Genomic DNA, 14,491 nt, shown 5'->3' on the forward strand with positions numbered 1-14,491 from the left:
CTGGCCGCTGCCCGCGGAGTGGTGAGGGGAGGCGAGAGGCGGCGTGAGCAGAGCCGGGCCGGGGGCGCCGCCATGGGCAGGCGGCCGCGGGGCAGCGGCCGCGCCGCCCGCCGCTGAGGGCCCGCGGAGGTAACCGGCGCCGCGCCGGGCCGCCCTGTTGCTGCGCTTCGCTCCGGTCGGGACCGGGTAGTGCCGGGGAGCGGGGGGGGCCGGGCCGGGCGGCGCCTCGGGCGGGGGCGGGGGGGACCCGGCCCGGGGCGCTGTGGGGGCTGGGCAGGGCCCGGAGGGCAGAAGGGGCCGTGGGGGTCCACGGGGCAAGGTAGGTGCTGGGGGGAGGCCCGGGCTTGGCCTGAGGGGGCTGAGGAGGGGTCTGGTGGGACCCGGGGGGGGGCGGTCAGCCTGGGCCCGGGGCTCTGAAGGGGCTGTAGGGCTCAGGTGGGGTCGGGCCGGGGACCGAGGGCCCAGGGCCGCCTCGCTCCGTTTCCTCCCGGCGATGCCTGTTTTGTGGCCCTGCGAAAAGGGGCCCGGGTCCACCCGAGACCGCGACCCCCCCAAGGCCCCTTTGAGGCCGGGTCGGTGGCCGGGATGGGGTCGGGCCTCCCCTGCTTGTGTCCCCCTCGCCTGCACCCTGCCCTGGCCTGCCCGGTGGAGCCGGAGCCTCGCAGGATGTTGGCTCCTTTGTATGTGGCTTTCCTCTCTCCAGAGGGCTTGGGAAGTGTTTATTTGGGAAAAGGGACTGTGCTGAATCTGGTATTTAAAATAGCTTTTTTTTTTTTTTTCTTTCTTTAGCAAAGCGGGTGAAGATGAATGTGAGAAACAAGAAAAATACCCTCCCCCTTCTGCCCCCACCAGACAGGAGCTGACTTTAACTGTTCCTAAGGCAGCCAGGAGGAGAGCTTTGCAGATGAGAAGCAGCTCTCCTGCGGATCTGGGCCACCAGAGCCCTGTGGCTCCTGTTTGGTGGCTGGCACAGGGGAACCGGGTGAGGCTCTTGGACCTAGGGAAGGCAAATAACATGAAGTTGTGGGGATGTTCAGAAAGGTATCTTTTCTTTTGAGGGATGGCTTGTGGCCTGGGCAACACGGGGAGCTGCCGTGTTAAGTGTATTTCTAAAGTTAAAACCCAAAGTTTGTTAAACCTCTTTCAAGCTGCTGTGAAATTAGTCCGTTCTAAACAACCTAGAGGTAATGGGGACCTGGATCAAACGGTGCGTAAAACGACTGCAGGCGTGTGAGTGGTTTGCACCAGTGCGTTTGGAAGTCGCCTTGTTAACTAACCCCTTTGTTTTCCTTTTGTACAACAAGTGGTTGGAGCTCTGGAAATTAATTTTGAGGAGCGTGTAAGTTCTTCTGCCAGCTGGACTGTCCTGTCAGCCTGCCACACGCAGCGTGCCCCCCATCTCCCCACCGCCAGCGCAGAGGTTTAAAAATTGGGCCTTTACATAACAGATTGGAGAAAACGTTTGGTGTTTGCCAGTGCGTCTGAGAAAGAATTGCTGTAAATTAGGGCAGGAGGCCTCCATGGGGATCCTGTGGAGAGGCCTTCTCTGTGGCAGGGTAGGCTCGGCTGCTGTGAGGAACTTGCCAAAGATGTGTTGGTTTTGTTTTAATTCGGTGCGTTGCAGATAGGAACGTTGTTCGGTGGTGATTTTTATCGCTGCCTTTTGGGCCTCTGGTGGGTTGTAGTCTTGTGATGCAGACAAGGATGGTCTGAGCCAAGCCTGCTGCCTGGCTGGTGGCAGTTTGTCAGGTCTGTGGTGGTATGTGCGCTTGGGGAGCCCCCAGTTCCCCCTGGGGGATGTCTCTTGGGGAGCCCCCAGTTCCCCCTGGGGGATGTCTCTTGGGGAGCCTCCAGTTCCCCCCGGGGCAGGGATTGTCTATTAGCTTGTAGAGATGCCTGCCCTCCCATGTCAGTCTGCCTTGGGATTTGATCTCCTCCTCGTTAGCTTACGAATTTGTAAGGCTTTATAAATCAGTTCTGTAGTTTTCTCTGCGAAAACCAGCTGCTGCTCTGGTTTGCGCTTGCATCCAGGCGACTGGGGTGCAGTCGGTGGTGGTTTGCAGGGGAGCCTGTGTTTTTTCTGGGCAGTTTCTTTGGGCGCGCTGAATGGAGCTCTGTGTTCCTGCCCTTGCAGCGTGGTTTCTGTTTGGTTTTCTTGTTGCAGCACTCTTCAGAAGAGCGAGTGGAGAGGAGGAAGTTGGCACTTGCAGTTCAGCAGGTTGCTGGATTCTGCCCTGCGAGTGCTTCTCTCCGCTGGTGTCAGTACGTGGAGAGGCTTCGCATCGCCTCTTGTTTTGTATTCCGGCCCCGAGCTCCTGTGCAGCCCGAGCGTTGTCAAAACTGTTCATACGGGAGTGACTCAGCGGATCAATGGGGATGGCATGAGGGTTGTGCTCACGGACAATCAGTATTTCCCCCCCCCACCCCCCCCTCCAGCCCCACTGGGCTGGAAGAGACGATGTCCGAGAGCAAATGCCAATAAACATGTTTACTGGACTCGGGCCTGACTGTGCTCTGTAGCCTTCTCTCCCCCCCTCCCCATGGTTTTCCTAGCTAAGAGGAGCTCTGATGAGCTGTGCTAGAACAGCAGCCCTGTGCTTTGGCTGGTCCACCCAGGTATGTGCCTAGCCTCCGCTCTGCGGGCATTACAGGCTGCCCAAAGGACCAGTCCCTCGTGTGAGCCAGCCTGGGTAGGAAGCTGTTTATCCCTGCTTTTCAGATAGGGGAACTGCAGCACTACAGGCACTAAAGGTTGATCTGAGATGGTGAGGAAGCCTCGGGTGAGCGGCGAGCCTTCCTGGGGGTGCACAGGAGAGGTGCAAGCCTCAGGCCTGGGGAAGGAACTCTCTCCTTTCGCTTGGCAGGGCTGGTTAACGCGGCGTTTGGCTCCAGCGTGCAGTAGCCTGGTTTGCCTTGTGCTACTCCTCTGACTTCCAGCTGCGTCCGGAGCCAAACCCTCTTCCCTCATAGTGCTGCTGAGAGAGGAGAGACTCGGGTGCCAACGCAGGAGCTTCCTTCGTGCGCTCACAACGGCTTTTTGCTTGGAGCTTGTGGGAACAGCTCTGCCCACAGCCCTGTAATTGGGCTTTGACTGGGCAGACTTGGCTTGTCCTGGGCGCAGTGAGAAGCTGTGAAACGGAGCCTTCTTCCTGAGGCCCAGACGTGGCACGGCTTGGAGACTGCTTCAGTCCTGCTGCACCCTGTGAGCCGGGAGGGGGAAGGAGGGGCAGCAGGGCTCTCAGCAACTCGGGGATTCTGCCACAGAACAAGTTATCTTCCCGTTAGAAAAGCTGTGCGCTTATAAATAGTTTTGGGTTTTTATTAGAATGGATGTTTATACTTCCTGCTGGCAGTCCGTGTCTCCGGTAGGTCTGTCGCTGCAGAGAAGAAGCAGGACTCAGTTGTGAGGAAAGTGTAAAGGTGACTTTCTGCTGGGGCAGCTGCATGCAGAGTGTTTGGGCTCTCCGTCCCACTCCCAGATTCGCGCTAGCTGCCCTCCATCTCCTGGGGAATCCTAAATTACTGCATAGACTGCAGCCCTTCCTGTTGCACAGCCACCCCATTGCATGTTACGTTGATGTATTATTCCTAATAACTGACTTAAAAAAAAAAAAGCTTACTGGAGAGCATGCATCTAGCTGGGATGTTCCAGGATCCCTCCTGCCCTGTCATTACTACACTATCAGCTGCCGGGTGGCTGTCTGGCAGCGGCGTGAAACACGAGTCTGCTCTTCCAAGGTTTGTCTCGACGTGAGGTTTTCAGAGCTGTGATCCCCACCGCTGGCGGGTTCCACCAGCCCTGCTGTGATCGGGAGGGAGAGGCGGTACCGTGGGCGCTGGGTGCAGCGCGTGGAAAACCACAAGAAGTCTGTCTGCCTTCCGCTTGCTGCGCTGGTAACGCTGCAGCAGATCGGCGCGCTCGATAAGCGCTGAGGTGATCCCACGCGGGGCGATTTAGGAAATGGTTCTTCAGGTAAGCTGAAACTTGTAGGTAAGACTTGGCAGGGCGTTTTAAAATGCTGCATGGAGCGAGATGTTCATGGTTTCTTTCACAACTCACAGTAAGGAGAGTTTGCTCCTGGAGTAGAGGAGTGCAGTTAGTTCTTGAAAAACTTTAAATTGACTTCTTGGGTCCAGAAAAGATGACAGAAGTTTACCATGTGTCCAGGAAGATTTCCCAGTTCCCATGAAGTCTGTATTCCTCTGCTGGAAGGTTGATGACAGTCGGATTTTCCAAGCAATACCCTGCTGACATCTGCCTTCTCCACTGCAGTCAGACCCACGTCGCTTAAAATATTGCAGCATAAACATTCTCACTTGCAGGAAATGAAGATCTTGATGTCTTGAGGCTACTTCACCTTTGACAGTGAAACCAAGTGCTCTCATGAGCTCGTCTGCTAAAAAGATTTGTACTGAGATGGTGACGTGAGGGAAGCCTGGAGTCCTCTCCTGGGACATCCGGAGGAGCTGAGCCTTGGGCCTGGGAAGGGTTCCCCGCGCCGCAGGCTGAGATCTCAGCTTCCTCTCCAGCATCAGAAGTTAGGCAGGAGAATACAGCCCCTCCTCGCTGGTAGGGATGGTGCTTTGAGGCGGAGCTGGGAAGTGCTGCTTGTGTTTAGTGTCCGTGGGGCAGCGGGGGCAACGAGCTGAAGGTGAGAGCAGTCGTTGGGATGAGCCGAGACGCTGTTGCAGCCAAGTCTTGGAAATAAGGTGCTCGTTGGGCTCCCAGGGTGTTTGAGACGCTGAGAGTCTGGAGGAAAGAAGCATTTTTTTTTTTAATCATTCAATTTTACATGTCCACCAACCAAAGAGTGTCCTGTAGCCCTTCGTTATTTAACGTTATGTAATGGTTTTTAATGAGGGAGGCCTGGCTTTTGCTTTCCAAATGGTGAATGAGGCAGTTGGCAGGTGATGCGCAGGCTTTGTCAGCCTGAGAGGGATGTTCTTAAGTTAATAAACAGGGGTTAAGGTTGGTCTTGAACTTGGATTTTGTGAAGCTTTCCTTTGGAAGAGCTTTGCAGCCCCGTCAGGCTGCCGCTCAGCAGACCTGCGCAGGAGGAGCTGGGCTGGGAGGGGTTTGTGGGTCCCCTGGGAGCGCGGCCACGGCTCTGGGGATTCATTCCCCTTCCCAAGCTGGGGCTGGAAAGTCTTGCTACGAGTGGCTCTTGCCTGGGTGCGAGGGGCTGGCTGACGGGCTCTGCAACGTCAGTGGTAAACTGATTTAAAACCAGAACGGAGGTGTAAGAGGTTTGTACTACTCAGAAGCTCCATTCTTACAAACTCTTGTCATTGCTCAGTGTTTTCAGGTAGAAAATCGTGCCGCTTTTTGAGATAGCGCTGAGGTATAACCAACAAAGCAAGAAACTCTTTTTTCTTTTCCTTTTTTTTTTAGCATGGACTGTTGGCAGTGATGAAGTTTATACACTCTGCCTGGTTTCTCCGGTTTGATGCAGGGAGAGGATGGTGCTTTCCAGCACCTTCTGTGCCATACGTGTGGGCGAGCGGCAGGCTAAGGCTCTCCTGGAATCCCCCCACCCCCAGCTATGCTGATTCCTCGTATCCCGAAGGCGATGCAGGTTTGAGTTGAAGTCTAGCTTTTGCCTTGCAAAGGACAAAGAATATTAAGGACACGACTTAGAACAAGCGCTGGAAGAGTGGGTATAGTCCGTGTGTCGGAAGGGGCTGCTCGCAGCTGAGGAGCAGCAATGGCCTCTGGTGGGTGTGGGGTCAGCATGCCGTGGGGACGAGGCACCGGTGGTGTGGGTGCTGACAGGTACAGACTAGTCTCCACCTTGAGTCTTGGGAATTCCTGCACAAACTCGCTTGCTGGAGCCCAGCGTGCTGCAGCAGCTGGGGAAGGAATAGGAAGTGCTTGGAGGGATGGAGCTTTTAACGTTTCCCCCAGGGTAACTTGCAGGTGATTTTTAAACCCATGCTGTTTTCATAGGAGTGTCTGCTCGATCGGGGGATCCTGAGAAGAGATTGTCAGAGTCCCCAGCAGATTCTCCAGCCTGAAGCAGTAGGTGTTTCAGTGCAGGGAAGGGAGTAGAGAGAGGAATTCCAGCGCAGCGGACCGTCACGGCTCTCCATCTCGGGGATGTTGCCAGGGAGCAGCTCTCTGCTGCTCAGGCCTCTCTTCTCCCTCCCAGACCTGGCGCTTGGAGCAGGAGAGCCGAGGAAGGCGCTCCTCACGCTTACCACGTCCACAGGCACCAAGTTCAGGAGAGTGAAAGGGACACAAACCACACTGAATTTAGCTGGATATGGAATAAACGCTCTGAATGTAAGTTATTGTGCAGCGTGCTGTGCAGGCACACCTGTGCTGTGCTGCTGGAACCTTTCTCTAGCTAAAGCTCTCTGGGTAAATCTGTTGTGGCATTTTGCCATGGCGAAACAGTGGGCAGACCCCCGTGCGTTGGAGCAAACTCTGGTGTCAGGTGGTTTTTGTCAGGGGCTCCGTTGCCTCGGCCGTGAGGCGCAGACGCAGGCCTGCCTTCAGCGGGAGGGCTGGGAGCAGCGTGGGGATGGAGCAGCCGAGGGGCTTGGCTCGGCTGCGACGGGGCATCGCAGGGCTGCGTTGGGGTGAGGTGAGGCCAGCTCTGCCTGCAGAGTCACGACAGGAGCTTTGCTCCCCTGTTCTGTGTGGAAAAATGCCCACAGCGTCCGGATGCAGCTACGCTTCAGGTGTACTGACCTCACTGCGTGTGTTTTTTTTTCTCCTCACCCTTCCCCCTCCCGTTCATTGTGCTGACATCTCTCTGATTCCTTAGGCTCCTACCTTGCTGAGATATTTTCTTGCAAGAGCTAGCACGTCCGTCGGGGAGCTGAGCTGCCTGCATAGCAGGAACAGCCTAGAGCATCTTCTACACCGGAGAGATCGGTTTGCCAGGCAGTTTGCTGGATGGAAAGGTGGGCGCCTTTGAGGATGGAGGTGGTGCAACCAGAGAGGGGAGGACAACATGTACAGATGCCCTCACAGCAGTCTGCATGGCACCCACGGTTCCCAGCAGGTCTTTCCTAATATCTCTCTGAGTATATGTAAGCGCAGATCTGGAAATGAGACGCAAAATAATCCTGTGCACGGCGCAGAGGATGCACTGCAGCTGGCTTGGCTCTGTGACAGCAGACACCCCAGGTGTGATAATGCAGGAGCAGGGGACAATTTCCACTGCTGGTTGTGGTCATGGCAGGGGACATGGAGAGCCTGAAATCTGACTTCTCCCAGGAGGAGTGTATAACACTCGGTGCTTTGCTCCTATTTTTGTTCAGAGCCAGAAATCAAAGTCCAGAGCGGTGCTTCTCCAGCCCAAATCATTTCAAGGCACTTGCTGTTGTTTTAGGGCCAATATTTAACTTGTGCCTGCCATGAGGAATGCCTGTTAGACTCTAAATATTTGCCTTATGGAAGAAGTTGGAGGGAAGAACATCCACTGCTTGGGGGGAAGCAGGGGGGATTTCAGGAAACGAGTTTAAGTCTGTGTATGTACAGGTCTGTGTGAAACAGCCTGTGTTGTCCTTCTGGCGTGGCTCTGGCAGGTACTGAGGCTGCTCTGGCCGAGCCGCCGCGCAGGAGCGGCTGGGAGGAAATGTTTGTGTGCTGGAGCAGGCGACGGCGCAGGGTGTGTCTGCTCGCACAGCCCCAGTCCTGCGCTCCCGCTGCCAAGGGGGATTTAAAGGCACAGGTTTGGAGCTGCTTCCCAGCTGGGGCTGGTGTGGGCAGCTGGGCTGAAGCGTGCGTAAACTTCCCGATAAAAGCGGCTTATCGGAAAAGAAATGCTCTGCTGCTTTTGCTTTCTCTGTGGTCTTTAGTGGTGAGAGTTCATTAGCTGTGAAATCCTCTGCAGCGGATCCTGCTAATGGCAGGATTTCCCATTCCCTGGACCTGCTCTGTGAGGTGCTTGTGGCTTCTCCCGTCCTCTCTCACGTTTCTGCGTGATCCTTCTCGCACTCTGCCACAAACACCGTCGCACGGGCTCCGGTGAGCCTGGAAGGGCGTTTGCTGCTGCTGGTCAACATGGGACAAGCTTGTCCCGTGTTTCTGGGCAGAGAGCGGCTGTGCGGAGCTGTGTGCTGGGCTGCTGGTGGTGTACGTCAAAATTCAGGTCAGGTTATGCTGACGTCTCTGCAGGCGATGGAGAGGAGCCTGGTCCTCTGCTCACAGCTCCATAGGGGGCCTGAGGCAGGTCAGGCAGCCCCTCTCTGTGGACAGGGTAGGTTGGTAATTCTGGATGTGAAGTCTGGGCTTCTTTAGCTACGTGGTAACCCTCTGCCCTGGCTTCTCGTGCTCCGTGCTCTTGATTGGATGCTTTTGGCCATCCTGGACTATTTTAGCTGAGTTTTGCGTAGATACAGAACGAACATGTTTTCTCTTGAAGCAAAATCAAAGGCACGCGGCTCTTTGTGAGCCAGCCCAAGGGGAAGGCTTTGCCCGGGCTCCTGTGTGCAGAGTTCAGCCCAGCTCTGGAAGGTTGAGAACTTCCTCCTCCTGGTGTAGCAAAGGGCTCTCAGGCAGCCCTCGATCCCAGCCTGGAGCTGTGCGAAGGAGAGCCAAGTCCAGCCAGAGCACAGCGATGGGTTTGGCGCTGGGGAAGCAAAGGCTTTGGTCAGAACCCCATCCAGCTCAGAGGGTGGCACGGGGCTGGAGTTGGGAGGGGATCAGGGGCTATATAGGAAGATGGCAAACTGATTTTACCCCCTGTTTGCATATTCTACAGGCACCTGGTACCACCTGTGATGGTGGTGATAACTCAGTGGTGATGACTGAGCTGTGTCTGTTGAACCCCAGGGCTCTGGCAGTGTCGGCACCACAGCCCAGAGCCCCTCTGGGGCTGGATTCCCAGTTTGAAAGGCCATAGAGGGGCTCATGTTCCAGTGTGGCTGGCAGCCCCCCTCTGAGCACTCACCCACGGGGCTGGCTGCGGGTGGGCACCCAGCAGCACTGTGCAGCTGTGGGAAGTCTTGGTCCGTTTCCATAATGAGTGTTGATGGGTTTAGGCCCACAAATTGGCTGCATAATGAATGAGGGAGCCAGGGGACCCATGTCCTGTCTGCAGGGACTGGAAGAGGTGACAGGAACTAGAAATATGAGTAACTAACTCAAAAAAAAAAAAAAGAAAATGTTTGGGTTTTAGATGGAAGTGTGTGCTAGAGAAGGGTAAACGTGTGTTGGCTGGAGTTCTTGGGACGAATCAGAGAAGTGAGAGCCCAGAAATGAGGGAGAAGGGACAGTTTGTTCGTGCAAATAATGTTCTAGGTATTAATAGCAGCAAGATGAAATGGGTCCTGCTGGGGAGGTGTATCCTGCGTGTTCCTTCATGTGGGTGATCCCTCTGGCTTTATAAATTAAGCCTTTTGTGCAGGGCCCAGAGAAGCAGGTCTTGAGCAGGTGAGGTACAGGGAGGGACCAGCAAGGTCACGCTAGATCTACCTGCTGGAGAGAGAGTAGTGTCTTGGATGAACCCCTTGAAAAGTTGCCTTTCCCCGTCCTCTGTAGCCACCTTTTTGGCTGTAGCCACTCGTCTGATCCTACGGAAAATACACAGAGGTGGGGAGCGAGGGAAGGTGAGAAACTACCTTTGGAACATGCCTTTCGGATCTGGAGGTTGGTGGCAAATGAGACTGAGTCCTTAATCCACAAAGCTGTCACGGTGCTTAATAAAGGGTTGTGAGTCTGATTCTCTACGTGAGCGATGGAGGAGCAAAAAGATCCTGAACAATTTGTGGTGTGACCAGGAATGGGATGTAGGTCTCTGACCCTTCTGTTCTGAATCTTATCCCTCCCTGCGAGCCAGCAGGCTGGGGTATGTGTCTGGGTCTTAGGAATTTGTCCCAGTTAGTTGAGAATCACCCTTCTCTACCCCTCTTTTCTTCTCTGAGATCACGGATGTGTTAGTTTTGTGCTGCTTCACTTCCCCATCTGTAAAATAAGCGGGTCACTTCTGTACCTCTGAGAGCTTGCAAGAAATGTGTAATGGATTGAGCTGCTTGGTCTTGTAATGGAGGGGGTGGGAAGATAAATGCCTCATGGATAAATGCCTCATGGATAAATGCCTCATGGATCCCTCGTTGCTGCTCTGAAGATGCTGCTGACGCTCGCGTGTGAGCTGGTGGATAGTGTCATGCCACAGAGCATCCCTCCGCCCCACTTACTCTGCAGGGAGGATTAATTGCTCGGTGCTACTCTTTCCTCCCCACGGTCTGGGGGTCCTGCATGTGGTCCTGGGACACTGTCCCTGTTGGGTGACTGTCCCTGTTGGGGTGGAGAGCTGGGAGCAGCGTACGTAAGCCAGGGCAGCAGGGAGCCAGCTCCCGTGTGACTTTGCAGTAGGCAAGTGATTCTGGCATGTTGGCACAAGGAGTTTGACAGCTCTTTGGGGAGATGTTTCCCTGTGAACCCCCCTGGAAGCTTTTCCTTCCCTTCCGCCCTCTTTCTCCCCTCAATTCTTAAGGTTTGACAGTCATTTGAGAGGAAACGTGGGGCTTTGAGCAGCCTGGGGCAGAAAGCAGAGGGGAAAATGTTGTTTGCTTGAACGTGGGACAGCTCGGCTTGGCAGAGCTGCAGCTCTGCAGCCCAGCAATGGAAACAGGCCTTGTCACCGGTGGGAACGACACCCTGCTCCGGGGCTCTCCAGGGCAAAGGGCCTGGGCTGGGCCAGAGCAGAGCTGGGGGTGCTCCCCTCTTCCTTCCGACCCTAGGGGAGTTGGGGAAGATGCAATTAGCTGTAGTTTGGGGATTGAGGACCCAGGCACCCCTTTTTCCCTTGCCTTGTCTTGCAAAAGGCTACCCCAGATCTGGTGCAGCTACTTCCTAACCTGGTTCTGTCAAGAGGAAATGGGTTAAGGAAGGGAGGGAGAAAAATAAATCCTACTATTAAAAGTGCTTATGCCAACCCCGCTCCTGCTGACAGAAAAGGGTTTGGTAGCGATACATGACAGGAGGCCAAGCGGATCTCTGCAGAGTGACAGTCCCCAGATGGGCTGAGGAGCGGGGGATCCCTGCTGTCACACGCAGCTCGCCGTTGCGGCACACGAGCCTTTGGCAGCCGGGCTGGGTGTACACTTCGAATCTGCTGAGTTGGAGCCCTGATGGGTCTGTTTCCCCGCTGTGACTGTGGCTGGCGTGTGAGTGGCTCGTTCCTAACCCCTTCTGGAAACCCCTTTAGCTAAAGGCCCCAGAGTGCTCCACTTGCTCCCGTTCCCTGCGGGATGAGTGAATCTCCCACATCTTTGGAGGCAGGAGATGAAACAGGCTGTGGTTTTTGTTCCTCCAGTCCTGCGTGGCTTTCATCTCTGCTGCTTCCTCCCCTGCCCGGGTCCTGAAGCAGGACTGGGAAGAAGCCCCGTTGTTTGAGGTACTGGGCGAATCTGTATTACAGCAATTGCCCGTGAGAAGTGTTGATGAAGGTGATTGGGAAAAGCTGTCTGGTATTTCAAAGCCACCCAGACGGGTTTTGCGCTCTCCTGACAAGAGCTGGTTGCTTTGCAGCACAGAGTTCCCAGCCCTGTCCCCCATGGGGACAGCGGGGCTGCCCCGAGCTGCCTGGCTGATGGCCAGCATCTTCTCCCAGCTTAGGCTGCCCTGCTGAGTTTCCAGATCCCCTGCGAGTGCTCCCATCACCACCCTGGCTCTGCGCTGGGTTTCCTGGGCGGTACAGCACAGCTCACCTTCCCTCCCCAGTCCTCAGCGCTGGGAGCCCTTCCTTTCCCCCACCGCAGCTGGGGAGGAAGCAGGAGATAAAAGGCTCGTGGTTGTCCCTCTGTATCTCCTGACAGAAGGTCGATGGCTCTTAGGTGGCACTGGCTGAGCTCTGCCTGTGGGCATCCGCTCCACCCGCCTCCTGGAAATGCGAACCAGGAGACAAATCTGAAACCAATCTGGCCATCACTGGTGGTGCTGCATGAGGCCGGGTTACTGCCCTGGCCTGGTGGTCAGGGCCACCTTCTGCGCAGGTGACCTTAGAGGGCACAGCAACCTCCGGGGACCACCGGGCTTTTCTCCCTTGTCACTGCTTTTTGTGTGACATCAGGCAGTTCTGTCTTCTGTGATGACACTTCCTTGGTGAAGCACTTTGAGCCAACTCTACAAGGAGTAGTGTAAGAGCCAAGGGACATTTGTTGTTTGTATCAGTCATCTGGAAAGCCCCTTGGAGCTTGTGACTAGCAACATCAGGAAGATAAGATGGCTAATGCTGCTGCTTGGATTGTTGCCCGGCTTGTTGGGAGAGAGGGAGGTGTGTCCCCAGCCCCTGGAGCCCCATGGCGTGGCTGCCAGCAAAGGGTCATGGATGTGGTCTCTTCTGGGGTGTCTCACCTGGCACAACAGATGTGGTCATTTGTTCAGGGGTGGCAAGTGCATGCTTTGAAACGGCAGCATCCCCACCTGGTATCATCTGGAGCTCCCTGGACTCTGGTCAGACAGTCTGGCTGCACAGAGCAGGTAACAAGAGGGGTTTTTTCTCGTGTGGCTGCTTGGAAGGCTGCGGTTCAGAGGAAAGAAAGTCTGCTGTGGACTTGTAGTGTGACTCCAGTTTGGGCAGCAGGGATGTCCTGCCCTCCAGGGATGGTGGCTTCCAGGAGAAGAGTGAGCATCACCTGCTGTGGGAGCAGGTTTGTGCCCTGGCACATAAATTGTGAGGCTGGTGCAATGTGCTGTGATGGTCCTCAGGCTCCTGGTCTGTCCTGCTCTGAGGGAGCCCATTGTCCTGCCGGCTCCGAGGGCACAGCCTTGGGTGTGCCAGGAACCCCCTGCTCCCCGTGCCTTGCACACGAGGCCGTGCAGGTGAGTGCTTCTGCTCGTTCTGTGGCTGCTTGGGGGCTGCAGGGAGGGGAGATGGAAGCGCTGAGAGCTCGTGCTCTGTTAAACTTTGATCTCCCGCTCCCTGGAAGTTGGGAGTGAGTTGTTCAGTGATGCTGAGGAGCTTAGGGTGGGTTGTTCAGTGATGCTGAGGAGCTCCGGCCAGTTTCAAGCCATTTGTGTTGTGGGGAGACCCATGGTGTGAGTGTCTGAGGGCACCAGTCTGTTCCCAGTCTCCTGCTCCTGAGGTTATTTGGGAGCTGGTCCGAAGACTGTGGGGAGGAAAGTGCTGAGTGTGTCGCTCTGGTGTCCTGCTCCCTGGGGAGGAGAGCGCCTGGCTGGCCTGTGCTGGTGCTCGGTCGAGTTCCTCTGCGGGGAGGAAATCTCCTCCAGGTGTATGAAAGGGTTTGAGACTGTCACCCAGCTTGGGCTTGGAGGAGGAAAGGAAGGGAAGGGAGACACGCGCATCCAGGAATTTGCTTTTGTTATAGGAAAGGGGTTGGGAAACGTCCTTTATCCTTTGGAGAACAGATGTTGAGCCCCTCGTCTGAGCTACAGCTGATCCCTCGCGATGCCGGAAGGAAGCACATGTGGGATTCAAGGCTGCGGGATCTCTGAGGACATCCTCGAAAGGGCCGCATTCTTCCTCTGCTCTTGAATGTCTCCCACCACTTGACAGCACTCCCTCTGAGCCAGTGCTTGGATGGCTGCGTCTTCCCGTGTCCTCTGCTCCTCTTCTGCTGCTGCCTGGCCCGTGGGACGGAGCTGAGGTTGGTGCTCTGTGAGCAGAGCCACGAGGAGCTCTCCCACGGTGCGTGGGGAGAGGTCTTGCCCCACTGACTCGTGCACACCCAGACGCCTCTGCCTGGGCTTTCTCTGGAGCCTCGTCCTGCCGTGGCGAGGCACGGATCATCCCATGGGCAGCGGTCTCTTCACCCAAAGGGTTGTCAAGCACTGGCACAGGCTGCCCAGGGCAGTGGTGGAGTCCCCATCCCTGGAGGGATTTAAAAGCTGTGTAGATGTGGTGCTGAGGGACATGGGTTAGTGGTGGCCTTGGCAGTGCTTGGTTAACGGTTGGACTCGATGATCTCAAAGGTCCTTTCCAACCAAAACGATTCTGTGATTCCTCAGTGCCTGGCTGAGAGCTGCTCTTCACCTCCCCATCCATGGGAACTGATAAAGGAGCTGTCGCCAGCAAGCGGGGAGCTGTTGTGTCGCCGGCCGGCTGCACTGGTGGGTGTGGGGCTGGGGCTGCTGCCACGGGCTGGACCTTGCTCTGTGGCTCGTTGGCAAGGGGTGAAGGTGGCACAGCAGCCCCTTGGTCGCGTGTGGTTTTCACATTGTGTGAGGATTGTTGCTGTCATGTCCTGGCTCATTTTCCATCTGCAGGGGCCTGTGGTTGCACAAACAGGAGGACGTTTTTGCTGTAGGTCTTTCTCCGTGGGCTGTAGCGGAGGCTGTGGACCCTGCTCTGCCTTCAGCAGGGTGGAGAGAAGCGATGGCGCCGTGCACAGTGTCACGGGCGTGACGAGGCTTTGTGGTGAGAGCTGGGCTGTCCCGGCACCGGGAGAGCAGGATGCTTTGGTGGGAAGAACTGATTTCCCAGACTGGGATTCGGAGATCTCCAGGAGTTTGCTGTTTCAACTGTCTGACTTCATGCTCATGTTTAAATACACGTGTGTGCTGCAGATTTGCAGG

General features: G+C 55.8%; 1 protein-coding gene across 3 annotated transcripts in view; it reads left to right on the top strand.

Annotated features, from left to right (window-relative positions):
• The window catches only part of CSNK1G2 (casein kinase 1 gamma 2), a 48,483-nt gene continuing 33,992 nt past the window's right edge, over window positions 1-14,491 (top strand). Inside the window, exon 1 of one of the 3 annotated variants that reach the window (XM_068420876.1) lies at window positions 1-129. The gene's annotated coding sequence lies outside the window, so the exon portion shown is untranslated. Of the gene's footprint in view, window positions 130-153; window positions 176-14,491 lie in introns of those variants that run through there. The other 2 variants (XM_068420878.1, XM_068420877.1) reach the window with 2 other exon arrangements.

This window comes from Nyctibius grandis, chromosome 31, assembly GCF_013368605.1.
Source record: "Nyctibius grandis isolate bNycGra1 chromosome 31, bNycGra1.pri, whole genome shotgun sequence".
NCBI classification, from domain to species: domain Eukaryota; kingdom Metazoa; phylum Chordata; class Aves; order Nyctibiiformes; family Nyctibiidae; genus Nyctibius; species Nyctibius grandis.